This window comes from Mixophyes fleayi, chromosome 5 (assembly GCF_038048845.1).
Source record: "Mixophyes fleayi isolate aMixFle1 chromosome 5, aMixFle1.hap1, whole genome shotgun sequence".
NCBI classification, from domain to species: Eukaryota; Metazoa; Chordata; class Amphibia; order Anura; family Limnodynastidae; genus Mixophyes; species Mixophyes fleayi.
Genome location: NC_134406.1, coordinates 267,338,120 through 267,365,975, shown reverse-complemented (window position 1 = coordinate 267,365,975; position 27,856 = coordinate 267,338,120). Strand labels below are relative to the sequence as shown.

The following is a 27,856-nucleotide window of genomic DNA, read 5'->3' as shown; positions in this document are numbered from 1 at the left end:
ATTACATCACTGCAGAAAGCCAACATAAGGCATTAGTCCCAACGCAGTAACCATTTGCGCTCTGACTGAGTATTATTACATTGGCTTACTGTAAATCATGGAATAGCGCAATGTGAGGTGGACCCAACGTAACGCTCTGGACCGGCACCCTCCGCTCCCTTGGGCGCTTCAATTAGGTCTAGGAGCAATGCCAAAGAAACTAGCAGATTTACACCTTGGTTAAACCATGTTGCACCGCAGGGCAGGATTTAAAATGTGGAGACAGATTTAGAGTTGGCAGGGGGCGTGTTCTAACTCAACTCTAAATTGCAGTGGAACAATAAAGCTGTCTGGTATTTGTGCGCTACATGCAAAAGCAACCAGTGGTTTCCCTGCATGCAAAAAAAAAAGCATTTGCAGCCCGTGCATCGCAATATTGTTTGTCCAAGAGCAAATTTGAATATTTATTTGTTTTGCTCCTTACTCTGAATAAGGTCCTGGGTCCTCCATTGTGGGAGCCTGATTTCATCAGGGCACCACACAGCTCAAAAGAAGTGGGGTCTAACGGAAGTACCCCTCACTTCTCAGGTACTTTTGTTGATTAAAGGAAAACCGCTACAAATGTTACCTTTTTAAAGTGGCATTTCCACCTTATTTAATTGTATTATCTTGTGCACGGACTTCAGCAACTTTTGTGAAATACATTATTTGATTTTTTTGGCTTCTATGATTTTTATCTTGTGTCTGTTTTATTTATTTGTTCCCATGGAAACAGCTGTCAGCAGGGGAAACAAATGTAACCAAATGTAGCAACTTTATGTCATATCCAGAGACAACACAAATGCACAACTTTGTGTATGTGATAAGAAAAGTTCAAAAACACACATAGATAGATAAAATAATGTTCTAGTGAAAGTTGCAGGTGAGCATGTAAAAGCCTAAACATTAAATTTGCCTGAATGTGGAAAACCCATTTAAATCTACATAGTACACAACTACCCCATCCCCAATTTGATATTTCCATGACACTAATACCCCTACTAGTAAATTGGATTGTTGGCTTCTATAAGCCAAGGTCAGCCAACCTATAAGAAAGAAAATGAATTGAGTTGCGTCACAGACTGTTTTGTAGAGACTCGACCTTCCAACGATACAAAACTTTGATGTCTCCCTTTGCGACAAAGATAAAATTCAGCGGAACATTTGTGAAAATTCCGCTCATCTCTGTCTATAACATTCCGTCTGTCATGACATCCTAGCAGCCCCCAATAGCTGGAGGACCACAGTATACTCAATCTCACTCCAACCAGTTTTTTAGCTTTTAACTATTGTATACATTTTACACTGTTGAATATTTAGAACTAAGTTCCCTTTTTTTCGTCGGTGAATTTCGTGCTCCCCCCTTGTCAGCATTAAATACTTTTCACCGTTACTCATCGCCGTGCCACCCAAATGTACAGTGCCCCTCTGTGAAAATCCTAATTCTGTCCAGATGTTACCACAAATGACATACATCTCGCATGCTACAAGTCCAGGCTACTGTTCCTAACAGGATTGATGAATGACCCCAAGGCTCTATGTGTGCATTGGTTATTATGAAAAGTCCCAAATACCTGAGCCAAATGTTCTACCCTATTGAGCTGTGGATAGATGTTACTGTTTTCTAGGAAGGAGTCCTCTGCTGATACAGGCATGTTGACCTTTGCTGCTGGGAAGATCATAAATCTTCCCGGACTGAAAGTTTCTGGCAGAGGAGATTGGAGAGGAGACAAAAGAATCAGAAAAGACAGGATGTGATTTCCCCCCTTATTTTTAGTAATGTACATGTGAATACGGCCCAGGGGAAGACACAATAATAGCACAATAGCCTAAATTAAACAGCGCAGCTCTGGTTCACTAAACACTTGTAGATGTACTTTCAGCAGAATCTTCTGTGCACAATGGTGTAAGATAGAGCAGCATTTACCTCCCAACCAACGTACTTTTATCTGTAGTATCTCCATAGGGCTGGCGTTTCGGTCATGTTAGTAATATCTATCTATCTATCTATCTATCTATCTATCTATCTATCTATCTATCCATCCATCCATCCATCCATCCATCCATCCATCCATCCATCCATCCATCCATCCATCCATCCATCCATCTATCTATCTATCTATCTATCTATCTATCTATCTATCTATCTATCTATCCATCTATCTATCCAGCTATCTATCTATCCATCTATCTATCTATCTATCTATCTATCTATCTATCTATCTATCTATCTATCTATCTATCTATCTATCTATCTTATTCTCTATCTTTCTCTCATATCTATCTATCTATCTATCTATCTATCTATCTATCTATCTATCTATCTATCTATCTATCTATCTATCCAGCTATCTATCCAGCTATCTATCTATCTTATTCTCTATCTTTCTCTCATATCTACCTTTCTATCTATCTATCTATCTATCTATCTATCTATCTATCTATCTATCTATCTATCTATCTATCTATCTATCTATCTGTCTATCCATCTATATATATATATATATATATATATATATATATATATATATATATATATATGTAAATACTAATCTATACTTCTCATCTCTCTCATATCTATCTATCCACCTATCTCATATCTATTTCCCATAGCTATCTATCTATCTATCTATCTATCTATCTATCTATCTATCTATCTATCTATCTATCTACCTGGGCATGAATAGTTTTTGGAAATCAGTTAACACACACGAGACAACAAAGTGTTACTTTTGATTAGCATTGAAGCTGTGCGGGACATACTATATTTTTATATATATATATATATATATATATATATATATATATATATATATATATATTATATATGTGTAACATCCTGCAGTGAACTACGCTTTACAAGAGAGCATATTTAAAAGACTCCACATAGAATTATGAAACTGTAGATCTTTGCCAATTTGAAAACACCCAAGTACATACAAATGTTTAATTTAGTTCAAGTGGGAACCATTTATCAAGCGAGCATAAAATATATGTTGGTTATTAGGTGAACGTGAGTACTTTGCTCTGGTGAAACAAGTTTATTTAGGTAATGATTCGTGCATACTTGGGTAATAAATTGGGGCATAAGTAAAGTGTAGTTATTTGCAGAACACGTTAGATGTGGAAGGAAGCTCGGTCTGCTTTGTTTGGAAACGAATCTTAGTGGGATTATAAAAGTCACATTGTCTGGTACCGTTGTAGGTTTTAGTCTGTGTGAGTAGTATGAAGACTGCGCTCGGATCTGTTCATGTTCTCTCACATTCCCACTGCAGACATATTAAGCTTTATGTTTATGTTATAGCGGTAGATGAATGGTATTATGCTTGTGTGTTATACGCCTCTTAGGGTGCACATTAATCACACTGCTTCGTGTTTTGTCACTGCTTTGCAAAGCCAATGTCTGTGTTGTGGTGCCAAACTAAATGTTGACTTCTTCTTTATATCATATTATTGCTTAAGTGGGACAGTCGCCTGCACACAGTGGATGGGGCCATGTCAGAGCTGAGCCAATATTCGTATGAAAACAGCAAATAAATTCAATAAGAACCTGTTCTTCATGTGGTCTTCATGACGCCATTAGCGGGTGATCTGTTCCCACAGGATTACTGCGATCAACGTACTAGGCCCGGCCAACCTGTGGCTCTCTAGGTGTTGGAGAACTACATCTCCCAGAATGCTTTTCAAACAGATAGCCAGCTGCTTTCACTCCCCTTCCCCAGCCTATTTTTCCATTGGCATGGTTTAGAAACTCGGCACCACTTGGCTTTTTAAATGGGTCAGGGCAATTTTTGACACTCATTTCATTTAATTGAAGTCAGAACTGTACAGCAGAATGGAAGTTTGGACAAGCGCTACTTTTTCTTTCATATTTTCGTTTTACAAAAACTTTTTCGGTTTTCAAAATTTTGCAACCGTGCAGGACAGGGAATATGGATGGGAAATAGGAGTGTAGGAAGGGAATCCTAGTTAGACATAGGTATATAGATTACCATACCTTCTAACTGATCTGATATCGTGTGGGCAGTCCCAGTTTGAGGGGACCATACCACGTTTCTCCCTGCTCGCTGGAAGTTAAGAGGTAGATACCCACTAACCGTGTGCCTCTGGCAGCCTAGAATTTCAGAAGCACTAACCGCACCCCCTGGGTTCTGACCACGCCCTCTGCCGCATGAACACGCCCTCTGCAGAATGACCACACCCATTGTGATGTGACCACACCCTTAACATGATCCTTAACATAGATTGTGGACATTTCCTAATTTATAAATCTTAAATGTCATAAAACAAAGGTCAGCATTGACTTGCTATAAAAAGCAACATCCACTAAGGCTAGTTGTCACGGGCACTAGGAGTTGCTTACCCGAGTTTCACCAGACGGAACTCTGCTAGAGAGGCGGGGTTATGGCACACACCTCCAAGCAGGCAGGTGAATGATTGGAGCGACACAACAGCAGGAGAGTAGAGATAGTCTGAGGAAGTCAGCGACTTGCAGCTATGGTTAGAGGAAAGTCAGCGACTTGGAGCAGTAAACTGGAGGCTGAAGATAATGTAGACACGAGGAGTGGACGAATAGGAGTGGACGTGGATAGGTGATGTGGTAGGTAGAGGAGGAGTCAGTGGTCTGCGTACAGCAAGTTGTACCACTGCAGTGATGGGAAGAATAGTACTGGTGCAGGTAGGTAGCAGGGTAGTCGGTGGTCTGCGTTCAGCAAGTTGTACCACCGCTATGGTGAGGAGTCTGGTGCAGGTGTAGGTAGGTAATAGAAGAGTCAGTGGTCTGCGTATAGCAAGTTGTACCACCGCTGTGATAGAAGGACTTGTCCAGGTGCAGGTAGGTAGCAGGGAAGTCAGTGGTCTGCGTGCAGCAAGTTGTACCACCGCTGTGGTAGGAGGACTTGTCCAGGTGCGGGTAGGTAGCAGGGAAGTCAGTGGTCTGCGTGCAGCAAGTTGTACCACTGCTGTGGACGGAGTGAGGACTTGTCCAGGTGCAGGTAGGTAGCAGGGAAGTCAGTGGTCTGCGTGCAGCAAGTTGTACCACTGCTGTGAGAAGGAATGAGGACTTGTCCAGGTGCAGGAGAGTGAAGTTGAAAGGCAAACTGTGGCTGTATGGAAACAGCGCGAGTAGAGCAATGTCTTGTGAGGCAGAGATGGAAGGCACAATGAATAGTCTGTATGGAGTAGATGCCTTGCAGGGAGGAGAAGCTGGTCACAGCAGATATGCACAATAACGCTAAGTAGTAGCGTGAGGAGATATCGTAGCTTGAGTGAAAGCTTGTCCTAAATGAAGCAATGCAGTAACACAGTCTATATGGGTACTTGTACAATGTGCAGCAAACAACAATGGATACAACTGGTATGCGAGCAATAGGCAATAGTCAATAGTCAGTAGAGCATACCCAGTTGTGTAGATCCGGAATCAGCTGAGAAGTGAAGCGTTGTAGCGGTATGGGAACCGCCACTGAGTTGAGCAGGGAGCAGCGTGGAAGCTGAAGCACGAGTAGAGCTGGAAGAAGTTTGGAAACTGTACACACGAGTAGAGCTGGAAGCAGTTTGGAAACTGTACACAGGAGTAGAGCTGGAAGCAGCTTGGAAACTGCACACAGGAGTAGAGCTGGAAGCAGTTTGGAAACTGCACACAGGAGTAGAGCTGGAAGCAGTTTGGAAACTGCACGCAGGAGTAGAGCTGGAAGCAGTTTGGAAACTGCACACACCTATAGAAGTTCACTGGGACTGAGACTTCAAGATTAGGCCACTACCTAAGGCTGCAGGTGCCTTAAGTAGGGAGGGGTGATTTATCCATCAATCACATTAGTGGTCAGGTGTAGTTGTTAAAGGGACCTGCGCATGCCCAGTGCAACAGGATGGCGGACGGCCGCGGTTCCACACAGGTGTGAGCCGGAAAGATGGAGAACCACGTACCAGAGTGGAGGCACTCACACTCCGGTGAGTGACACTAGTTAATGTGTCATTTTGCAAAAAAAATAAAATAAAATATTCATAACTTACTTTTGAATAATTCTGGTCCATTTTGGAAGTTGTTTTTTTATATTTTGTTTTATTTGGTCTTCTATAAAAAGATGGGACAGTTTTAGATACTACTCAGGACCACCAGTGACCTGGAGAAATCATTAAAGGCTGAAACTATTACTACAGACCCGCCCAGTGCGCTCGTCTCTGACTAATCACATTGTAGCATCTCTGTTACTATAGAGACACTTTCTGTTTTGTTACAGCTGCATTAAAACATCAGCAGGGGCACTTACTAAGGACAGTTATTTAAAATACAATATACGCAGTTTATAATGATACACCTGTTATGTCACTTATTTCACTAATGTGTCCTTGTTTTGCAGGGTCAATCAGATGTGTGTTTGGTTTACAAGCCCCTGGCCTGCCTATCCCCTGCTGGGAATAATTAAACATTAGAATAAATTTATCTGGTCTAATGTGCTACTTTCCCCATAAATAAAAAAAAATATATCCACACTTTTATTTCCAAAGCAAAAACACCTTATTTTAATCCTTTTTTTTGCAAAGATAAATGTGCACCAGTTTTTATAAATGTCCCCGGTATGTGAATGTGTGTTGCAGCCCACGGAAAGGTCAGTTGGAGAAATTCTGGCCAGGACCCTGTAAAAGAAGACGGCCCGTGTTTTAAGTGAAAGCAAAATGATGGCTCAGACATCAAGGACATCTGCAAATCTTTACTCTGTGATGTTAGTATAAGTGATGATGGAGGGGTGCTCCTAGGATCATTATATCATTAGATTGAATTGTATTAATTTAGAAGACTTGAAACACTTTAGCTTCCCTTTAATAGTTTTAGAAATGATGCACATTATAAATACATCTTAGTGGGAACCTTAAATTAGGAAAATATTAAATATTTTAGAGGCATATTTTGCTGGTCCCTTAGTTTATTTTTTGATTTGCGTTCCAAGAGGGCCACCAAGAATGGTTCACTGAGCTCCATTCTCTGTTCCACAATCTTGCTCCATCTAGCCATTGATTGACCACCTTGAATCACCTCCCTTGGCCACCTGACGCTGGTGTCAGCAGCTGCTGTCTCCTGGCCTCTCCACCAACTCCAGCAGCATCCAGAGTCAGTGACAACACAATAAGGAGATAAACTTCAGCGCGGCCTTCCTTTGGCCTTCAGCATCCAACCTGGTCATCTCCAGGGTTCCCTTTGGGATCACAACAAAGGACCCGCTTGTCACCTGCACTCTTGACATGGTGAATTTTGGTTTGTGACTTGCCCTCACTGGCTTAGTTGCATCTTGAGTGTGGCCATGCCGAGAGATCCATGTCCTTAGACCTCCAGTCATAGCCCTGACACAGAGGCCCTAATGCACCACTGGAGTGGTAACAGCACTCCTACCCACCATCCACATACGGTGTGGTTAGTGGAGCTACAATCACCTTTTTACCTTGCACCCCACTGGGTGTTTTCATCTGGGAAGCCCGCTGCCATATCCTTGCCCCTCCAGGAGCCCCATTCTTCACAAACGCTAGGATCTTGCACATCATACTCACATCTAGTCATCGCACCAGAGTTCCAACAACCGCTGTCCATGTACATTATTATTTAACATAAAAGTTCATTAAGGAAACAAAATGTCACTGTGGCCGGATCACTTATAAATAACTTATTGTATACATTTAATTAAATTAATAGCGCAGGGCGCCAATTTTATGTATTTGCAAATGTACTGATTTTTTTATATTGTGTTGTATTTCGGTATAGGAAATGTATTTATTTCTGAGACTGTGCCAGGGGAGGTAATTGGATTTGTGTAACTTTTCTAAAGGAAGCCTCATGCTAATTTATTCTTTTCATGTGAAGTGACCAACAGGTCTTTTTAGACGTAGAGCAGAGCAGGGAGTAGTTATCCTGGAGAAATTCTCCCTCGGTGCAATGAGTGTGATAGAATAGTGTCACAAAGTGGATTGTAAAAAAAACAATCTCCATTCTCCATTTTTCGTTTCATGGGGAGTGTGGAATTCTTTCCCCCTCTTTTTTCCCCTGCACAGCTGCATGTGTTAGGGAGCGCAGTTGGCCCATTTTTCTTTTGAACATAGTTACCTGTTATCCTGCCTTGTTAAAGTGAGAGGAAAAGGAAACGTCTGAACAATGGGCTTTAGGATATGACAAATTAGTGTAAAGTTTGTTAAGTATAAATTTTATTTAAAATCCATGTTGAAAGAACACCTCACATCCTGATGTTAATCTTTGAATGAAAGAACTTTTTGGGCCTTGTCGGAAAAAGCGGCTGTTTGACCATGTAATATCATTATACCATCTGCACTTCTGGAGATCACTAGTACCTTAAACTAGTGTGTGTGACTGTCCTTGTTAGGACACTTGAGCTAATAAACATCACTGCTTCAAGATCCTGCCTTGACATCTACTTACCTGCCTGCTGCCCTGCAGCTTTGGCCAGTTTGATATTCCAGGGGGGAACATCCACAGCAACTCTGATCTACAGGAGGAGGTCAGGGGTACCAGCCCAGGTGTATCAGCTTGTGGGTACACTAGCAGCTAGTGTTACCCAGAAGGAAGCGGTCCTAGGTGCCATTAAGGAGCCTAGTGGCGGCAGCAGCAAAAGCCCCTCCTGCTGCATCTAGAGGGCGCCTTTGGGATAAAGCAACACAACAGACAGGGTGGCATAGGAGGTCCATTCTGTCACAGATACACATGTTTCTCACCTCTATACCTTCCAATTGTATGTAGAGATGTATTTTACATGGCTGAGATGACTGACCCATTATTATTATTATTATTATCTTTGACTTATAAGGCGCCACAAAGGGTCCGCAGCGCCGTATATTACATATAAAGAAAACAGAGAACCAAGACACAACATGATACAGAAAGAACAAAATATATACAAACACAGGTGACAGGATAAAGCAAATCAGATTTTTTCTGGGACAGATAGTTAAAGGGATGGTAGAAATCAGCGAGAAATAGGCAGAAGCTTAAAAAACAGTTTAAATAAGGCTAGCGAAGCAGGCCAAGAGGTACAGAGGGTGATGGAATAGTAGACGGAGCATACAAGGAAAGAGCACCCTGCGCATGAGAGCTTACATCCTAAAGGGAAGGGGGAGACACAAATAGGCTGGTACTAACTGGGGGGGGGGGAGAGAGCCAGGACAAGGAAGTTAGGAGGAGGACTGATAGACTGATAGACTTGAATAAAGAAATGAGTCTTAAGGGCACGATTGAAGCCTTTGAGAGTAGATGCTAACCTGATGGAACGTGGAAGATCGTTCCACAGCATGGGAGCAGTCCGGGCAAAGTCCTGAAGACGAAAGTGAGAGGAGGTGATCAGTGAAGTAGTGAGGCGGTGGTCACAGGCAGAGCGGAGGGGGTGGGTTGGAGTGTAGGTAGAGATGAGATTGGAGATGTAGGGGGGGGGAAGATTGACTAAGAGCTTTAAAGGTGAGGGTGAGGAGTTTAAATTTAATTCTGTAGGGTATGGGGAGCCAATGTAGTGACTGTTGGAGGGAGACTGCAGATACAGAGCGGCGGGAGAGAAAAATGGGGCGGGCAGCAGCATTGAGGATAGACATAAGAGGATTAAGGCGAGAATCAGGTAGGCCAGAGAGAAGGAGGTTACAGTAGTCAAGGCGAGAGATAACAAGCAAGTGAACAAGGATGTTCGTGGCTTCCATGGTGAGAAAGGGACGTATCTTAGATATATTCCGAAGGTGGAAGTAGCAGGATTTTGAGAGGGACAGAATGTGAGGCTTGAATGAGAGGGAGGAATCAAGGATGACCCCAAGGCATCGGACTTGGGGGACAGAAATGAGGGTGGTGTTATTAACAGAAATAGAGAATGGGGGAGGTGGGAGAGGCTTGGAAGGGGGGAAGACTATAAGCTCGGTCTTGGAAATATTAAGTTTAAAGAAAACAACATCATACAAAAAATCATCACCATACTGTGCCCCGTCATCTTCACACTGTGCCCCTTCAACCACATGCTCTGTGCCCCTTCATCCACACGCTCTATGCCCCCTTCATTCACACACTCTGTGCCTCCTTCATCCACACTGTGCCTCCTTCATCCACACTGTGCCTCCTTCATCCACACACTCTGTGCCCCCTTCATCCACACACACTGTGCCCTCCTTCATCCACACTGTGCCTCCTTCATCCTCACACACTGTGCCCCCTTCATCCACACACACTGTGCCCTCCTTCATCCACACTCTGTGCCTCCTTCATCCACACGCTCTGTGCCCCCTTCATCCACACACACTGTGCCCCCTTCATCCACACACACTGTGCCCTCCTTCATCCACACGCTCTGTGCCCCCTTCATCCTCACACTCTGTGCCCCCTTCATCCACACACACTGTGCCCCCTTCATCCACACACACTGTGCCCTCCTTCATCCACACACTCTGTGCCCCTCTTCATCCACACGCTCTGTGCCCCCTTCATCCACACGCTCTGTGCCTCCTTCATCCACACTCTGTGCCTCCTTCATCCACACGCTCTGTGCCCCCTTCATCCACACACACTGTGCCCCCTTCATCCACACACACTGTGCCCTCCTTCATCCACACTCTGTGCCTCCTTCATCCACACGCTCTGTGCCCTCCTTCATCCACACACACTGTGCCCCTTCATCCACACACACACTGTGCCCTCCTTCATCCACACACACTGTGCCTCTTTCATCCACACGCTCTGTGCCCCCTTCATCCACACACAATGTGCCCTCCTTCATCATCACTCTGTGCCCTCCTTCTGGCGTGATAACGTCATGCCCGACATTCAGTGAGAAGCGAGGAGGAAGGAGGATGCTGGGTCATTAAGGAGTGCAAAGCAAAAAAAGGAGTAAATTTGCTCCTGGGCAAACCATGTTACAATGCAAGGGGTGCAAATTAGTTTATTATTTTGCCCATAGGATGAATACTGGCTGCTTTTTCATCTAGCAAACAAATACTTGATAGCTTTATTTTTACACTGAAATTTAAAGTTGACCTAGGACATGTCCTACCCCAACTATAAATATGCCCCCACATTTTAAATTTACCTCTCCCTCAAATGCCAAGGTGCAAAGTTACTCCTTTATTTTTTGCTTTACTTTCCGTAATGAATCAGACACATTCTGTATACACAGATTTCGCTTCAGGTATATTATTTAGTTAAAAATCACGCAGGGTTTCAAATATATCTTTGCCTAAAATTTCGTTTTCCTTGCTCTTTAACTTGCAACAAACTCATTCACATTTTCTCTTCCTCTATATAACACAGAAATTGGATTAGATTGATCTTGATGGACTTGTGTCTTTATTAAACCTTATATTATTACTGCATTTTACTAAGTTACCTGAGTGTGTTATAGCTTCTACTCTTGGCCATGTTTAATACGTCAGTAGATCATAAAAAAATACACTTAGGGCAGTGTTGGCTAACCTGTGACACTCCAGGTGTTGTGAAGCTACAAGTCCCAGCATACCCTTCCAGCAATAAGCTGCTATATATATTGGCAAAGCATGCTGGGACTTGTAGTTTCACAACACCTGGAGTGTCACAGGTCCCGTGAGAGCTAAAAATTCTCCCGCATCCTGCTCGTAGTGAGCCTAAATGACGTGATTTGCGGTGAATCGCGTCATTTTGCCCCCCCCCCCACTTCATAATAAGGCAGTTTGTCTCACCCCGTCCCCTTCCGCCCTCCCACCACGTTCCCCCTCCAGGATCTCTCAAGGTTCACCAACAGAAATTTGACAAGTTGCTAAATAGGCCCTTTATAAACACTGGTGTAAAATGATGACGTATATTTGCTTTGACATCCACTTAAACATTGGTCTAACCTCCTTCCTATAGAACATACACATCAATCCGTATCATGCTGTATATCTCCCTGTAATTGCTGCCTAATCAGCCATTAATACTGGATTATGAGGTGATGATACCACTAATGTATATTATCCCATGATGCATGTTAATTACCCAATTACAGCCATGTTCCCTTTAATTTCACAGATCAGCACCACGGCCAGCTCCGATTAATGATTCTTGCAAGAGTTGTCCATGAATGCTATTTAAAGTTCTATAATGTTACTGGTTCGCGCCATATGTTTATATTAGGAGAGTCTTTGTCTTGTTATTACGGGTATCATAACAGTGAGATATATCCTTTTTGTTGCACTTTATATCTTCCTTGATTTGATGATGATTTATTCCAATTAATGCTGAAGTGCTGACATAGTTATTGTAGTTACTATAGTTTCCTATATCATTCTGAGTGTTATTACAAGCGACGAATAAGCAGCTATAGCAATAACCATAAAAATACAGCAAACGGGATAGTTATTTCTGGCTCCAAAGTACACCCAATAGTATATTAATCAAACTCTTCTCAAATGTATGTCTTGCATTCTGCATACAATAAAAAAAATATTATTACTAAAAAATGTAAAGATAGGACGAAAAATAAAAATAAATGGTCCGATGAGAACTCAACAGAGCGAGATATCTTGCAGTACATAAATCGCTCGTTACACCTGACAATGCACGTTTGTGAGCTCGGTGGTGCAGAAAGCACAAGCAATGGACTACTGAGTGGTGGAGGATGTTGGTCTGGTGAGATGAGTCATCCTTCATCGTGTTCTCAACAAACGGATGAGTGTACAGGTGGCGCCAATCTAAAAAGCATTACAGTCATGAATGCTTGCTTCCAACAGTGAAGGGTTCTTGTGGCACTATAATGTTGTGGGGGCCGTTCCCTGGCATGGTTTGGGTGCACTCATTCCCTTAGAAAGCAAGGTCAATGCTCATCATTACTTAATGGTACTCAGTAATCATCGTCAGTATTTTCTCATGGGAGGTATTTCTTCTAGGATGACAATGCCCCCATGCACAGAGCATGTGTGGTCACCCAATATCTCAGAGAGACATTTGCTGACGGCATCCAACTGTCTGGGCTTTCTCGGTCACTAGAACCTGTGACAGCATTCTTCAACATTGACAATCATCTCTGAGTCCACAATTCCAGGCATTGGTAGAGTCAATGCCATGATTCATACAGTCATCGCTTTATAGAACGTGGCAGCCTAACGCCCGATTAAATGACTTTATATCGGTGTTTTGATTAGTTCTCCATATATACCCATAGAGGTATGTAGTCTTGAGCGTTACTTTCTACTTAAAAAACAAAAATGTGTGTATTTTAGGGATATTGGTGACTTCTAATATCTTTTTTTTTTTAGCTGAATAATTTTTATTGGGATTTTATACAACAAAATAAAACAAAATGGTTTACAACAATGACAGTGTTATCAATAGCTTATAAAGTGACTTCTACTTACCTACTTTCTCGAATCTGTTTCCAGGAGAGGGGCATGACTGGAGGGCGTGAGGGGGCAGGGCATGGCAAACAGCGTCATTTTGGCCCCGTCCCCCGCGACGGAAATGGCGTTTTGTCGTGGTGGGTGGGGCCTAAATGACACAATTCACCGTGAATTGCGTCATTTAGTGGTGGCAGTAGCGGGATGCGGGAGATTTGCCAGCTCTCCCGGGAGTCCGTGAGACTGACCCAAATTTCGCAAGTATGGCCTAGCTTTTCAGAGCATGAACCCGATGGCGGATGGTGTTACCCGTTCTACCCTATGGGGAGAACATCTCAGGAAAGGGATCTTAGGATCCCTCTCCGCAGTCTTCCTGCTCTCCTCTCCGGTAACTGACTCAAAAACTGGGGTTGAGAGGTCAGGAAAGTTATCACCGGCACAGCCTCCTATCGGGAGTGCTGTCCCGGGATAGTTTTTCAGTAAATGGCCACAAAAATATTATCCCATGTTAGTGCGATAAGGGGTGATATTTTACTAAATAGTACCCCTAATCCCAGTATTGTGAAAATTCCGTAAACTACGAAACTGAAAAGAGTTATTTTTCATTTTTTTTATTTTGCAGAGTCTTCAATTTTTTATTTATCTTTTAAATTGTTGACTGCGGTAGTTTGAGAAATAAAAATTGCCCGGTATATAGAGTTACTACCAGCTCTGCTGATGGTCAGCATGAAACTCAGTAACGTTTCCTATAGCTGAAATAAATCTACGTTTCTTCACAGCGAAGCTTTTAGATTCTTGTTTCTGGAGCTCCAGGCTCCCAGCGCGAGGATAGTGACTGTGGATGTATTTCAATATTGACAATGTAAAGTGATCTTGTGTTAGCAAGGTCTGCAGAAAAGCCGGTCCAGGCGGACGTGTGCCAGCAAATCTCTGCGGGATATTTTCTAAATAAAACAAATTCTGTATTCCAAAATGTTGCTGGCTATAAAACATTAAGAAGGACGTATTACAGGATTGTTTAGCGGCTTATAGCAGGTCTTGTTTTAAAAAAGTTTTTATAATCTGGAATTTGTTGACAGTGGCCATATATTTCTATAGTGACCAACTGCACAAGACCACTTATCTTATTCTGTTTGCTGGATTTAATTCTCAGTATCTGTTTGCATTGTATAGTTAGAGAAGTGCTCAGTACTACTTATCTTATTTCATCATTTGGATTTCACCACTATCTGTCTCTGTCTCTGTCTCTCTCCCTCTCTCTCTCCCTCTCTCTCTCTCTCTCTCTATCTCTCTGTATGTATATATATATATATATATATATATATATATATATTTAAAACAACATCTAATGAGTTGGAATGTTGGAATCAACAAGGAGCAGATGTAAAGATATGTTTGTTGATAAATACGGGTCTAGATCCGCTTTGTTCTAACAGACAATACACTGTAGGATACGTCCAGTACATATGTGAAATTTAAAGTCCCAAAAGAGTGCACAGAAAAGAAAAATATTCACTTACTGTCACCTGTCAATAATTTAATAATTTAGGGCCTGATTCATTAAGGATCTTAACTTGAGAAACTTCTTATTTCAGTCTCCTGGACAAAACCATGTTACAATGCAAGGGGTCCAAATTAGTTTTCTGTTTTGCACATAAGTTAAATACTGATTGTTTTTTCATGTAGCACACAAATATCAACTTTAAATTTCAGTGTACAAATAAGCTATCAAGTATTTGTGTCCAACATGAGAAAACAGTCAGTATTTAACTTATGTGCAAAACAGAAAACGAATTTGCACCCCTTGCATTGTAACATGGTTTTGTCCAGGGGACTGAAATAAGAAGTTTCTCAAGTTAAGATCCTTAATGAATGAGGCCCTTAATCATTAATGACCAAACATTTTAAAACACATTTTTTTTTCTTCCATATAATACATTTATGAGGATGTTATTAGTATCTACTGTATATAAAATGCATTTTTACATTTGCTCCTGATTTCAAACACATGTTCTAGCTGTATACACAGCCTTTATCACTAGTAATCGGCACTTACACCTGACCTGTAGCTGGTGCAAGTGATACGACAGAAAATAACGTACCTGAGAGATGCCCAAAACTTGAATCGGACGCTGCTGCGTTGCGCTCAATCTTGGCACGCTCTTACTGTACATTGACTTACGTCCATTCCCCTCCCTGTTACGCCAATGAAATCGTAGGCTGAAGTAAGGATCCTTTGCACTCGAAGATGAATCGGATGTTGCTGTGTTCACTGGCGTATAGCCCGCATCTGGGCATACATGGAGCGAGTTTACGTGACATGCGGCACCTATGTGTCCTAATCAGGCTCTCTCTGTATGTATGGGCAGCTGTACAGTAACATGTATTGTGTGTTTATTATATGTAATTCTTAGTATCTTTTCATATTCATTATAATATACTACTTATTAAAGATAATAGGGATAATGATAATTTTATGTTAGGAGATGAGAACGGGTTTGTCTGTGTATTTACTAAAGTGCCAGTAAGTCTGCAGTAAAACTACAACTGAAGTTCAGATTTTTGGATATCTAACAAAGCAGCCCAGTATTGTTGCCCTCCTGTGCTGTGCTGTGATTGGCAGCTGCTCCCTACCCATAACCAGCGTGGTTTCAGTGTTTTTAGCAGATAAGGGAGTTAAACATTTTTGTTTACTCCCGAATTTTGGAGAGTGCTCCAGGGATCCGGGAAGAGAAGGCACTTTCCAAGATCCTGGGTGGAGGTGGGGCTTAATAATGTGTTTTGCATAATTAGGCCCTGCCCTTCAATGCCACAAATTGGGGCGGGGCTAAGCGGATTCAATGGCATCACCACGCCTCCTCCCACTCAGCGGAGAAAGTAAAGATTGGCAAGTTTGGAGTTAAAGGTAAAACATTTTGTTACTTCTCAGTGGAGGAGCTGGGCGAATTGGTGGAATCTATCCGGATTTCTTCTCAGGGGGGAATGTATCAAAGTGCAATCTAAAACGTGTCGTTTCCAAGTAAAATATACAAAAGTGCATTTACAAATGTACCCTTGTCCTTATCCAAATGTCCCTGCAATTTGTCTCATTAAACGGTTTAGCAGTGCTCCTCACGGTGACTGTAGAAGGTACATGCTGATCACGTCTGTAAAACATTTTTTTGTACTTTTTTGTATATTTTTGGACCTTTCTTGATTTACAGACAACAGAACCTATAACTGTATATATATTTGCTTACTCAATATTTATAATTACAGTTTCTGCTTTATATGCAAAACAATCACACACCTAATATAATATATTTTTTTTTACACTTGACCAGTTACACAAAAGCAGTGTTTCTTCCATATAGAAACTTTAGAAAATGTAGAATTTTTCAGTCCGAGAACCAGATTGTAAATCGTGAAAGCCGGTTCCAGGTCAGGAGTCAGCAGTTTGGGGTGAGTTAGTTACACAGCTCAGATACTTTTTCAGTGTTTCACTGCAAGGAGCAGAGCCGTTTGTCATTCGGAGCACCGGCCGAAGCCACAGGGACAGATGAAGAGAGCCGTAAAACTCCCTCACCTGCTGTCCATCTTGTTAGTTCTCACTAGAAAATTATATTAAAGCTGAAATAATAAGCTGCACTTTAAAACATTCATTCATTTGTTTCCTAGTAATAATGTCACATTTATTCCATATAATCAACCATATATTATTTGTATAACTTATCTACACGTGGAGATTGTTTGGTGAACACTGCCAGGAAACACTCTACAATCTCCACATATCTGAAGCCGATGCAATGAATTACATTCATAACTAGTGTATAGAGTCAATAGAGCTATATGAAAGAGGGGCGGAACTCTGCAACACTGGCCCAATAACAAAGTGATATTGGTGCCCCAGTGGTGTGGGGAAGAGGGGTCCATAGCGGCTGCACAATCTGCACCAATGATAATTCCACAGCGGGCTCTATTGTAGAGCTATGCATAGGCAAACCGAGGGGGGGGGGGGTTTCTAGTGCCTGGAACCCCCTCTCCGAACCTGGGGCACTGTATAATTGAGGTGGCTGGAACCTTTACCCGCTTCACACGGTTCTGCTTGAAAAGGGAGGGCTGCGTGCACCTAACAGTAGTGCACACAGCATTGCCCATGTATATTATGGGCATAGGAAGAGTTGGAGAGCAGCCAAGCACTGTCTAATATTATAGCCACGCCCCCATGCATGCTGGTCACGCCCACTGGTGGCGTGGTGTGGAAACCCCCCTCTACAAATCCTGCGTAGGTTAGGACCTCCAGGGCTGAAATAAGCCCCCCTCACCCTACTTTTACAATATGATGGGGCATGTTTGTTTTTAAAGAGGGATCGCTCAAAGAAAATTTTAAAAGATTTCTCCATATCTGTACATTTTTTCTTAATCTAAAAGATCATATTTACATATTACACCCACGGTATATCTTGTTTTCATGGTTAAGAGTGACTATGGCCCTGAGTCATTAAGGAGAGCAAGGCAAAGAACAAACAGGAGTAATTTTGATCCTGGACAAACCATGTTACAATGGAAGGGGTGCAAATTCGTTTATTATTTTGCACATAAGTTAAATACTGACTGTTTTTTCATGTAGCACACAGATACTTAATAGCTTTATGTTTACACTGAAATTTAAAGTTGATCTAGGACATGCCCTATCCCAACTATAAATCTGTCCCCACATTTTAAATTTACCTCCCCCTCCAATGCAACATGGTTTTGCCCAGGTGCAAAGTTACTCCATTTTTTTTCCCCTTTCTCTCCTTGATGGCTCATGAGCATAGTAAACCATCAGTGACTGTTATTACTTTCAGAAATGTCTTCCTTCACCTAAGGCAATGGCAAATAAGGAAAAATATTGTACATTGCTGGTAACATTTTCTAGCAGAGTTTTGTAGGATTGTGCATTAGAGACTTTTTTTAATCTATTATGTTCCTTTTAGAGCAGTTATTATGCTATATACTGCAGGATGATCAGAGCAATAAGTTGATGCCCTCTCCAACCCAATAATCACATATATGGAGATCTTCACGGTGAACCGGGAGCCGGCCATGATGCTGATGCTGGTTCGGTATTGATAATGAGAGACAAGAACTCACCGCTGATGAGGATGAAAGACAAGAGGAAGATGTTGTTTTGGGGAGTGATGAAATATTTGGTTTGGAACACGCTGCGCTGTTACGCACGCAAAATGGAAAGGGTATAGAAAATATCAAGAACAGACATGATTATATATTGGTAACCTTGCTGGGTCCGCGCTACGGGCAGAAAACAGCTGTGTAGGACTCCAATGCTTGAACTTTGCCCAAATACACATCAGTCTTTCATATAGTCTATGGTAATGAGCATAGTAATACATTTTCACCAACGCTCCCTCTCAAAGAAAATCTGTCAACAATCCAAAATCCAATTTGATGGGAATGATGCAGAAGTTTTTGAAAAAGTGGACACATAATGGTGGGAGCAGCTGCATTGCCCAATATTCTGTCCACCTTATTGTAATCTACTCGAATATTAGCAGAAGAAGCTTAACCAGTGGCCGGAAATGTCCATACTAGAGATGCTCACTGACCCCTATAAACTGGTTTTGGTTTTGGATCTGGATTAGCTTCGTGTTTTGGTTTTGGTTTTGGCAAAACCGCCCTCGTGTATTTTGGTTTTGGATTTTTTAGAAAAAATCCTAAAATATGCTAAAATCACATAATTTTGCGCTTTTTTGGTTCCTACATTTTTATTAACCTCAATAACACTAATTTCAAGCCATCTGCAGTCAATTTTGATCACCTGACAGGTCACAATATTATTTTCATTAACTTTCGGACAAAGACTGCAGCGACCGGGCTGGATGGTAAGCGACAGAGCAATGACACAACACACGGCAGTTCCTAGCACATCTAGGACACATTGGATCTTAAAAAGGAATTCTAAACTCACAAAATCCGAGATCTGACGATGTCATAATGACGTTTTGCCTCGTTTTCAATTCCAAGGGCACGCGGTTCTCGAGGAACCGAGCCTGAGCATCTCTAGTCCATACACGCCACTGAAACTCTCCCTGTCATGAGGGAAAACAAGTGGGTTAATTACTGACCCAAAAATGAAATCAACTCACCTGTCCTGACCTGACCTGTCCTGATTAAAGAAATCTGAAAACATGAACTGTCGACAACTCATCAGTTTGAGCTTCTCTGTTCTAATCTATTATCCGTACGTGTATCCAGGGCTACGGGAATTATAGCCAGAAGTGCAGTCAGTCGTCCCCTAATAATGTGGAAATGCTGTTTTTTTAAAAAGAGAACGCAGCAAAGAATAACTTCTAGATTCACCCTCCTACGCAGGACTCATAAGAACAATAAGTGCGCTGTATAGAAAATGTGCTCTGTGTGTAAACTTATGTCAAATAGGAACAATAAGAGATATTCAGCGAGTGAAAACTGGATTCCATAACATATTAAACTGCAAATACATTTTTTTATTAATTACATTTCCAGTACAACCCTTAGGAGATATTTTGTATTTTTTTAACATATGGGAAGTGGGAAGTCTGTATCCCACTTGCAGACTGTACACAATGGAGGACATTAACAAAACACACCCTGGTCACACTATACTGTGGTCCTCTCCCCACTCAGCAGCAGCTGTGTCTGCAAAGTAAAAGTGACCGTGATATAAGGAGAGGTGGACAGGTCACTGTGCAAAAGTGTAAGTGTCATATTAAGTCCAACCCCAGACTTGTTTAGTCCCACCCCTTTTTACGTGTATAACTTTTCCATTTATCTCCTAAGAAACTTCTTATTTATCCGTTAAATAAATGATGCGAACATTGAAACTGTCTGTATCACATGTGCATGTAACACTCTTTATTACATGGCTCAAAATCCGCCTAGAAATTCGCTTGTCTGCTGAAGGCGGGTGATAAGTGATGTGTTAGTGAGGACAGGGCTGCATGTGACAGGGGCAGTGACATGATGTGAGGAGGGGATGGAGGCAGCAGGAAGCCACAGACTGAGAGTTATATAGTGGAAGGAGCAGGGTCCTCAGCAGCACAGAGTATATCAGGAGATGAGTGATGTGTTAGTGAGGACAGGGCTGCATGTGACAGGGGCAGTGACATGATGTGAGGAGGGGAATGGAGGCAGCAGGAAGCCACAGACTGAGCGTTATATAGTGAAAGGAGCAGGTTCCCACAGCAGCACAGAGTATATCAGGAGATGAGTGATGTGTTAGTGAAGACAGGGCTGCATGTGACAGGGGCAGTGACATGATGTGAGGAGGGGATGGAGGCAGCAGGAAGCCACAGACTGAGAGTTATATAGTGGAAGGAGCAGGGTCCCCCAGCAGCACAGAGTATATCAGGAAATGGAGGGTGTGTTAGTGAGGACAGGGCTGCATGTGACAGGGGCAGTGACATGATGTGAGGAGGGGATGGAAGCAGCAGGAAGACACAGACTGAAAGTTATATAGTGAAAGGAGCAGGTTCCCCAGCAGCACAGAGTATATCAAGAGATGAGTGATGTGTTAGTGAAGACAGGGCTGCATGTGACAGGGGCAGTGACATGATATGAGGAGGGGGGTGGAGGCAGCAGGAAGCCACAGACTGAGAGTTATATAGTGGAAGGAGCAGGGTCCCCCAGCAGCACAGAGTATATCAGGAGATGAGTGATGTGTTAGTGAGGACAGAGCTGCATGTGACAGGGGCAGTGACATGATGTGAGGAGGGGATGGAGGCAGCAGGAAGCCACAGACTGAGAGTTATATAGTGGAAGGAGCAGTGTCCCCAGTAGCACAGAGTATATCAGGAGATGGGTGGTGTGTAAGTGAGGAAAGGGCTGCATGTGACAGGGGCAGTGACATGATGTGAGGAGGGGAATGGAGGCAGCAGGAAGTCACAGACTGAGAGTTATATAGTGGAAGGAGCAGGGTCCTCAGGCAGCACAGAGTATATCAGGAGATGAGTGATGTGTTAGTGAGGACAGGGCTGCATGTGACAGGGGCAGTGACACGATGTAAGGAGGGGAATGGAGGCAGCAGGAAGTCACAGACTGAGAGTTATATAGTAGAAGGAGCAGGGTCCTCCAACAGTGGACTAGTAAGGTGGGGCTCGTAATGTGGAAACATTGGTGTCAAATCAACCTCTATATGAAACTAAATTCATAATTTAATTTATTATTTTTTGGCTTAAGAGAGTTGGACTTCTCTATAACATCATTCTGGGCCAGTCCTTGGAAACTTTAGAAAAACCATTCAGGGAGATTGTGCAAGGTGCAAATAGGTGCCTTGCATTGCGCTGCGTATCGCTGAAGGGTGTGTCTACTACTTCACCCCATGAGGTTTGTATTTAGTGCTACACAGAAGTGTCCAGCACCACCATTCTATCTCCCTCTCACCCACGTACCCTCTCACTCCTCGCCTCTGTCTATTTCTCCCCCACCTCCCTTCACCCCTTCCCACCCTCTTCCCCACTCTTTCTATCACCTGAATTCTCTCCCTCACCGCTACTCTCTATCCCCATGTGTCTCACTCCCATATTGGGGAGCAGATAGTAATTAATGACAACACCTGAAGCTGGAGTACGACGGACATTTTCTTGTAGTCCACCTCCTCCAGGTAAATAAAATAAGCAGGAGGTGTGCTACTAGAAAATGGCTGTCGCTCTCCAGTATAGCAGATGTAGTTATAACTGATTCTTCTCCCCAGTGTTTCCTCTGCTTTGCCTCTGTCCACTGCTTCCCATCATCCCAGTTTCATTGCTAGACTCTACCGGGAGTCCAGGAGACCATCCAGTATTTCTGGAGACTCCCAGACTTCTGGGAGAGTCATCAAGTATGATTTGAGTCTCTGTACATTTCGTTGGATTTAACCGTAATGGTACACACTATGATGCCATAACAAGCATAGCTTGCTGTGCTTTGGATGTTTAGCTTTTTGTCCGATTTAAGCAATCTTTTAACCGTTGTATTAAGTTTTTTGAGATTTGTGATAATGAGGGATAGTTTTGGAGCAAATTTAAACTTTACTTTTCCCAGGCATGGTAACCACAAAAATGTGCTTTGTTTGCTTGTGGCTAGACACATTTCATGTTATCTCTCTGTTCAGGCAACGGACAAACTTACTGATTTGCCGTTTTTACGCAGTGCTCCCAGATGTGTTATTGTGATTCTCACACATGATAAGATGGATAGGAGGGCTTTGGGGAAAGAATCATCTGCCAAAGATGAAAACAATGGCTCTAAGCCAAAGTAAAAACCAGCGTGAGCTGCTGTAGTAACACGGTATTAGAAACTACAGGAAGCTTCGTAATGAAACTTTTATTATAAATCCATCTCTTAATATTTCCAATAGACATATGAACATATTGTGACTTTACCTTTATTCTTTATATATGGAAAGTTTAAGTACTCGGATTTAGTTGTCCTTTAAGTAATGTCAGGGGGAAAGATCATTTTGAAAATCCAATGTAATAATTTGGGGAAACAACTTCAAGTGTAAGTAAAGATTTCTCTCACCTCCATTGAATCCCAATTTTCATGTATTCATTCCGAGTAATGTCTATGCATAGGAAAGGTCTTCAGTCTTCTCATATAGTCAATTTATCTTAATACTACCTTAGCTCCTGAACGATTGTTTTTTCAGTGCACAGGTAAAAATGCTAAATACTAATCTGTGAACTCCTAACAAATCTCCCAACAGTGGTGGAAGTGGGGGGTATACGTACTATGTCATACCGCCACTTCTCCTACATTTTTTATACGTCACTTCTATATTTCCACTGTGACCACTGACTACATTGGTAACAGAACAAAACTAGTTTCTTTAGTATCAGAAACTCTGTGCTTGGTCAGAGGCATGAGCCCAAAGGTCAAATAAAGATGTAAATAATTATGCCCAACATAATAGTTTGCTATATTGGATGTCGCTGTAGTATAGTTGGTGACTGTGCTAGTAGACAGAACTGATACTAAAATAATTTTAGGGACAGGGAAACAAAACTAAATATAGAAAGTTATCCACAACGGACTAACATTAAAACATGGAAAAATGTGACAATTATGACCATTAACGTAGTGAAGTTCCTTTACTTTTAATGGGACCTGTTCTGCACCTTCATGTGCTACTACAGCGGAGATGAAAAATTTAATAAAAAGTTCAACACACACCCTTACCGTATATAATAAAGACAGTCTGAGGTCCCTTTACTAGATCTAAACAATAAGTGATGCTAAACTGAACTGAACAGTGTATGTCGTGGAAACATAGATTTATTTAATGAAAGAGATTGCTCTAAAGCATGAAGTCTGACTTCAGTGGGACGCTAACACTTTTGCGCATTTATAGAATTTTCCACCTCTAAACACTCCTCTATGTACCTTTAGCTTGAGCGTCTCACACATACTTGCCAACTCTTCCTGAATGTCAGGGAGACTCCCTGAAATAGGGGTGATCTCCCTCACTCCCTGAAGAGTCTGGCATTCTCCCTGATGCTGAGCCAGTACAAGACGTGGTTGGCTTCGCCATCTGTGGCATGATGACACAGTTCAGAAATTGTGTCCTGTGTCTATGGATTGATGCCTATGGAGGTGGCCATTTTCATGGAGACCAAGATTTAATCAAAGACTGACAGGTAAGACAACATGACTTCAGTAATGGAGACAGAAATGTTAAAGACACTTCAGTCTCTAGAGATTCATTAGCTGCTTTTCTTTAACACATAGTTGCCTACTCTCCCAGAGACTCCCGCATTTCTGGAAGACCTCCCGGGCTCCCGGGAGAGCAGGGCAACCTCCCGGTTCTTGCCCCCGCAATAGATAAGTTGGAGGGTGGGGGTGCATAATGATGCAAATTTTGTGTCATCTTAGCCCCATGCTGTAATTGGCTAAAATGTAGACAGTCGTTTAGGGGTGGGGCCAAAATTATGCAATTTGTCAAGCCCTGCCCCCGTACACCCACCTCCCCTGGGATCTCCCTGAAGCCAACGACGAAAAGTTTGCAAGTATGGTCTCACGACAGTGTAAGGTAGGCATGAAATGCACTGGGCAGACTATTCATTGGTGCAATATCAAGGAGTTTATAGGTATCTGGTGGGTTTTGGAAATGAGCTTCAGTCCATTTAGATTTTTGGGTTTAGCTCCTATTTATAATGAATAATTGAAATAGTAATTATAATAAATAAAAAAAATGTAATAAACAAAACATACAGTTAGTAAACTGTATTCAGTGTTTTTTTATCACTACAAATAGTAATTTCAGATAGTTAAAGAAAAAAAATAATAATTGTCCTCCCTAATTCACAGGCACGTTACACGGGGCTGTTGGATAGTAAAATCTACACAATGCCTATTCTTTATTTTTTGCAATAAATTCCTTTCAAATAAACAGCAGTACAGGGGTGGTCCATTGTGCTCTTTTAGACTGCCAAAATATTTTGCTAAGCCATGTATTTTTTTTTGTTCTACTGGGAAGTTTTTCACACATGCTAAAAATACTATAGAAACGTTCCCCTCTGCCAGAACCAGTCATGGACATTGGAGAAGACATCAGCAGACTTTTTTTTTTTTAAAAATGCAAAACTTTAGATACATTTTGCTTAGATGAAGAGCGCAGTCTGTCACAGGCACTGGCTTACACCGTATGCCCCCAACCAGTCATGCTGCATCTGCAATTTCCATGGAGAAAGTACCTCGTTTCAGTTTAAATTTCGGTAGGAGAATTTTGTCCAGTTTTCCAGTTTTTCAAGGCTTGTTTGAGAGTCAGAACAAAACATTATAAAAACGTTGGTTATTTAAACCATATTTTTCAAAGATAAATAATATGTTGCACCTGTCAATGCTTAGAGAGGTAGAATGGGGTCTGGGAAGGAGTGGAACTACAAGTATCAGCATGCACCGGCATCAAGGGCCCAATGGAACTTGTAGTACACTTAGCAAAAACACACATGCCTTGAGAAATACCGTTATTTTAAAGACACCACCATTCTATCGCTCTTTAACCACTTTATTTTCTCACCTAATTCCATGGATGAAGTCTGGCACCTCCAGAATCTGTGGATGACAATTCCTACTCTCCAAGGTCAGGCTGTGGGAATAATTATGGCAACAATGCGGGTAAATGATTCTTGCAGCATAACTCCCTTGTCAGCAAGTAATGCGGTGTCCATCGAGCGTTTTTGGTTTTGTCATCCGAATATTCTGGATGTACCTAGGTCTGGTTACCTTGGGTGGGAAATCCCAGTGCTAGTATCAGTGTTTATGTGGGGAGCTCCGTGCTTTTCGCCCACCCCCTACCTCCCAGATTTTGTAGATTCCAGTCTAGGCAGACACTACTAGAGATGATTTTACTTTTTTGAGGGTGCACTCATTTTTTTTTTACATTTAATTTGCTAGTTTTCCTTTTTCTGGACCATAGCACAAGATAACTATCTTACTGAAATTTACGCAGTTTGCAAGATACCTTCGCAAAGTGTATCATGTTGAAGGGCGCAAATTTTGCCTACTATTACAGCGTAAATTGGTTCCAACTTTTCATAAGGCCTTCAATGGCTATATTTCCAATGTTAGGAGGCATTTAATACTCCTATTCTAGGAAGACTCTACTGAAATTTGCATTAATATCATGCAAATAAAATTTAACATCCTTTAAGGTCATTCTTCCCCCATTCAAATGTGGCTGTTTCTGATTTGGATATAACATTAAAATAAATACATTTTAAATAAATTGTTCTTTTGATACATTTACTTTTTTATTTACTTATTTTGCTCAATCCTGAAATACGCAGACTATTTCTTACTGTAAAACAAAGTAGCAGTGTTACTGCTCTTGGCTCTGGCCCCATTTATAAAGTGACTTTTAATCCGTTACTGTGAACACGCTGCAGAATGATGATTCTTATTGTTTGTGATGAGGGTTTGTGAGAATTTCTTTTTAGATTCCATCAGCTCTGCAACATCTCACAGTGGCAGCAAGTTTGGCTTTGCAGAAATCACATGCACAGGCCACCCTAGCAGAGAGATCAACCGTTCAGACTACATGGGCAGAAATCACACGTTCAGGTTACTCTGGTAGAAATGACATGTTCAGACTACCTGTGCAGGACTCACATGTTCAGATACCCGGACAGATATCACATTTTGAGGACACTCTTTGCACTGCTGCAGCTTCTATTTTTGGGCTGCTCTGCCGTCTCAGCTGGAAGCTGTCCGTACTTTATGCTGAATGCTGTGAAGTGACTGCTAATGAGTCACCATTAGTTGAGTTCAGATTTGTCATCATCGGTTTACCGTCGATGTGACAGCTTTGTTGCTGCTAGAACAGAATGTAGTTGTGGTTATTACATCGTTATAATGAGAGCATCAACATTCACTGAGACCTGATGGAATCGTACAGCAGATCCCAACGTCTCCCTCAGTCTCTGTTCTGTACATTGAATGTGATCCTCACTATTCTTATTATCTAGACTTTGTAAATTGTTATTTATCAGCATAAAGTTTGTATAATGCTAAAAATCTATATCTTAGCCAAGTTCAGTAAACCTGTTACGATGGGGATTGTAGTACATGAAGGTCTCTCTGGACCAGTGGTAGGAAATGGCTCTCAAGGCCTTGTGGAACCACAAGTCACAGCATGCTAGATAAGATCACTGACCATGCCATGATGGGCATTGTAATACATGAAGGTCAATGTGGACCAGGTGTTGGCATCCTAAAGCCCTCCAGCTGTTGTAAAATTACAATTCTCAGCATACCCTGACAACAAAAGGCTGGAAAGTCCTGTTGGGACTTGTAGTTCTACAATTTCAGGCTACTAATGCCCGGTCTAGACAGTAATGTGTGAGATGGGCTTTGTTACACCCTGATCAATGGCAAAACATCTCTGGGAATAGCTTTAAAATATTGCACATGGTAGATGGCAGCTGCAGCCAGTAAGATGAAGCCCAGATCAGTATGACAGCTCAGACTGTAGACAGAATACATTATACTGCGTAACTCCCAACATTTACAATCTCGGAATAGGGACAAAATAAGCCCCAGCCCCGCTCCATCCAAACCCCACCCACAAATGTGCAAATGTAGATGGCAGCTGCAGCCAGTAAGATGAAGCCCAGATCAGTATGACAGCTCAGACTGTAGACAGTATACATTATACTGCGTAACTCCCAACATTTACAATCACGGAATAGGGACAAAATAAGCCCCAGCCCCGCTCCATCCAAACCCCACCCACAAATGTGCAAATGTAGGTAAAACTCCACCCATGTTTTAAGCCCAGCCTCTTTTGCAGTCTGCAAATCGGGATGTCCCGCCAAAATTAGGACAGTTTGGAGGTATGATATCCCTATTTCAGGGGCAGACCTAGACTTTTTTTTGGGGGGTGGGGGGATTTTGTATAGCCACGTCCCTCTATCATTCTGTTTGGTTGGCCCAGTTAACCACGCCCCCCTTTCCCCGATGATTGAACCTCTCTACCACACAGTGGCTTAGTGGTTAGCACTTCTGCCTCACAGTGCTGGGGTCATGAATT

At 42.1% G+C, this 27,856-nt stretch overlaps 1 protein-coding gene across 1 annotated transcript in view; it reads left to right on the top strand.

Annotated features, from left to right (window-relative positions):
• The window catches only part of AGMO (alkylglycerol monooxygenase), a 172,350-nt gene that overhangs the window by 24,129 nt on the left and 120,365 nt on the right, over positions 1–27,856 (top strand). The window lies entirely within an intron of this gene.